We start from the raw sequence: 4224 nt of genomic DNA on the forward strand, positions 1-4224 counted from the left end.
AAGGCACTGCAGTACACTAAGGTTTTTTTTTAATGTGATGAAATCAAGCAAGAAATAGATTCATTCCAACTTAACTGAATGTGTAGGGAAACAAGCAAACACACACAGTAAATGATGCGTAAAAATAATGTGTTTCCACTCGGAGAAAAATGCACTCATTCAACTACGAATTACAGTGCCCAGCATGTGTGTCGTCGATCTTGCCTTACACTGTTTTGTGTGTATGTACATGAATGTGCAAGTGTGCAATTGCACAAGTAGGTGTTGATAATCACAGAGCAGCCCGCCGAGCCTGCGGGGAGCCGGCCGACCAGCCTATTAGCAAGGACACTGAGGTGAGAGAGACAAATATCTCATTCAGGGATGGATAAACATACCAACAGGCTTAGCAGACTGTGTGCAAAAAAGGTCTTCCTAATAACTTATTGTGTGGTGTGGTGTCTTTTTCAAGGTCTGATTTATGTGCATTGGACCACTATTTTCTACGGTTGGGCAGCAACTTTTGCACGTGCCCTTTCTCCAGTCTCCTTTACGGCCACCCCATTTTTAGCACCCCGCCCCCTTGAAACCAGCAGCACCCTCTCACTTCCACTCTGTGTGGTTGGAGATAAGGATGTGCTCGGTGGATGTTTGACTCAGCTGGAAGCACAGCGGCTTCAATCAGCAGCTTAGTGGTCCTCAGTGGGGGGAACTGCAAAGATGTCAAACTGAAATGTTAGCGTGCTGTTGGAGAAGGTATCACATTCCCCGCTCAAATGTCTTTTTGAATGGCATGCAATTTTAACAGCGGGAAGACTTAAGTGTTATGATGTCTGTGTCATATTGAGTGGAGGGAAGGATCTGCTAAGGCAGAGTCACTGACAAAGTTATTGAGCATGTGAGCATTTGTTTGAAAAGTTAACCTTCTAAACATATTGAAACACTGCAGTCATTTATGATGGACATTGTTTTTCAAATAGTCGGTCGATTTTGATGAGGAAACTGAATGCGATTGGATGAGGATGTGTTGGGGTGGGGCAACAATTGACCATTCAAAAACTCCTAAGAAACCGCAATTGACCAATCATACCTCCTAAGAAAGTTGCAAACCACATTTGATGGATTTTAGAACACCAACTACCAGAACCCTTAATAGAAGACAAACCAGATCAACAAGCACAGATGTCCAAAATGGTGAGAAAATGCGCATATGGAATATGTAAATTGGGAATAAAGTACAGTTTCTCTTGTGTACAGTAGCTGCAGCCAGACGGCTGGGTTTGTGTATCACAAACAGCTTTGAATGGGAGAAGAACACACTTTAAAGCCAACCATTCGCTCCCTTTGTGTCTTCTGTTATTCAGTCCAACTAGAAGTCACTTTACATAACCTCCCATTCATCTCTATTTACAACACAAACAAGATAACTTCCATAATTGGAACCAACCCTAGTTTTCTGAATTGCATACACACCCACTCAAAGTTTTCACAATTCATTATCTTCAAAATAAAATGGCTACAGCCCCATGTATAGTGACATTGTTTCGGAACAACAAAGGATGGGGAACTGTTCACGGGCACGTGACTCAACTGTAACCAGCTATGCAGAGAAGCATGGGTCATTCGTATGTAGAAAACATGCAAGTAGGTATAAAAAGAAGTACACTGTTGCCTCCTGTAAACGCCAAGCACTGTGCATGAGTCCTGTTTGTCTATCAGTATGCAGAGCCGAGGGGCGAGACCCAATCACAAGTGGTCACAAGAGGCTCTTGTGGAAATGCATTCTGAAACCTGAGGTGAACTCATGTACTTAAAGCTGCACTTGCGATTGGATAAGCCATGATGAGAGTGAGTGTCAGAGTGTATGTGTGTGTGTTTCCTAAGCAAAGAATGATGAGGAAGCGAAATGAGGGTTGACCGCACTGGATAAACAATTTGATTTGGAGCTGCTTCTTCAACAAGATGGTTGACCGCACGTACCCACACGCGTGCACGCATGCACGCGTGCACACACACACACGCTAGTAGATGCTAATCGATGGAGATGCATTGTCGTAGAGACAAGGAGGGTGGAGGGGACTACAGCTGTTTCATTTCCCAGGACCTATTTAACCATTTTTTGGGGCACTCATTTAACTCATTGGCTGCTTCTGACGGTGCTTGACGTCCAATCCATTTTAGCTGGGAGAGCTGTCATACCTCCCAGTCAAAATGTGTTGGACGTTGAGTTTTGTTTTTTATCAACATTGTATTAATGTATGATTTTATTTATTCATACCATAAAAATAAATATTTGTAATTTAAGTAAATACAGTACATATAATGAAAACTAAGACCACGTGCATCATATTTTGAGTCGTGTAGGCCTTACTTGAAGACTAAATGTTAATATTGAGAGCCCCTTAAGACCCAAAATGCAAGGCTTTTTACAGGTTTAAAGTATTTTCTAAATTACCAAAAATAATAACACACCAAAACACACTCTGAGCACTTCAGTGTATATAAAATGAAGACTGCTAGTGATTGCATATGATGAGAATGCACACACATGGTGTCAGGTCAACCTTTGGACATGACTGATTATGTTTCATCATTAATCTATCAAAAAGAAATTTAGGTCAAAGACACAAAGCCCATCAAACACATCTGACAGGTCTCATGCGCAACAACAAAGAAATGAACATCAACATTATTGCTCTGTTTGGAATTATATTAACTAGAAGATGAATGAAGACAAGTAATAGCTTTGGGCAGAATAACATTATTGTCAATGGAACTGTAGCCAGATTATTACCTTGCCATTGGGCAAAAAATGGGTGTTAATACCTCCATTTTGATTGAAAATGAAAATGGCTTTTGAAGCAGAATAAACAAACCAACGAGAACGGATGAACGATTTAAATGCTTAGTGTCCATTTGAAAAATAGTTTCTATTCATCTGACTTTACATGGGACTGTTCCCAAATATTTCAAGTATCCAGTTTGAACAATAGTCTACTACCCTTTACAATGACCTCAACAATAAACAATAAAAGGGACAGCTGATTAGCATCCTCAGCGGTACCATCTGCAGTCCCCATTAGTTAACATTGTCCAATAATTAATGAAGTGTTTTACGCTAGCAAAGCAGCACAATGAGAAGCAGTTAAAGAAAGTAGACGTCAACAAATCTGCACTAACTCAACTGAACTTTTTTTCTCTCCCAGCTGCTTTCTTTCCTCTTTACCACTCAAGATCACCTTAAAACAGGGTGCACAATGAAATAGAAAGGGTTTAATGTACCCCGGGCCAATGACACACACACACACACACACACACACTTGCAATTCACTTACTTTACTGGTTTTCTCTCCCTTCAGTTCTTTATGACGCTGTAAAAAAAGGAGACAGTAGACAAATGGTCAGTGAAGAACAGCCTCTGCAGAGAGTGTTAAGTAGTCACGGTCACTCATTAAGTCAGTCAATAAGCTCACGTTCACTCACAGAAGCTTCTTTGACGCTAACATTGCGCCAGATTGCTATAAAAGCCAGCCAAAAACAGTCTGCAAGCAGGCTTGTTTACACTCAAATTAACACCAGAGAAACGACATCCAAGCGTGTGAATGTATAGTCTTCAAATGCACCCTTCAAGATACACATTTAGCCAGCTACCTGCTGTTATGTTATGTAACAAAACAAGGCTTCATTACAGATGCTGCTTTTCCACAAACAATCAAATGATGCCTTATTGCCTTTACTAGTGGCTCTACTTGGAATTCAGAGCTTGTCAACGAGGTTAACTAAATGGCTGCCATGAACGGCGATAGACGTCCAGTCCATTTGAACTAGAAGAGGCTAGCAGCGAATGGTTGCTCCTGGCCCTTCTAGTTCAAAACAATTTTTTATTTGTCCTGATTTGATCCATATATAACAAGTCTTGTAGTGGCAAAATCAAGGCGCTCCTTTTCTTGCCCTATTTCCCAACTTGGATAGGACTTGCACCCCCAGTCATCTTGGCAGTTGAGCGTGCTGACCACCGAGTCCCTGAAAACCGTTGGAGGAAGTGCTGTAGAAATAGAAATCAGTTACTGATAACTTAATAGAGAGTACCAACAGCTGAAACTTGATTTGTTGACTTAATAGTCAGCATGCTCAACTGCCACTGTGATAATGCAGACTCAACCCGAGGTTGGATAAAAGCAAAACAATAGCAATGAACTGAACTCCCACATCTGTTTGTGTGAGTAAACGGACTAGAGAGTTCGA

This window comes from Stigmatopora argus, chromosome 13 (assembly GCF_051989625.1).
Source record: "Stigmatopora argus isolate UIUO_Sarg chromosome 13, RoL_Sarg_1.0, whole genome shotgun sequence".
NCBI classification, from domain to species: Eukaryota; Metazoa; Chordata; class Actinopteri; order Syngnathiformes; family Syngnathidae; genus Stigmatopora; species Stigmatopora argus.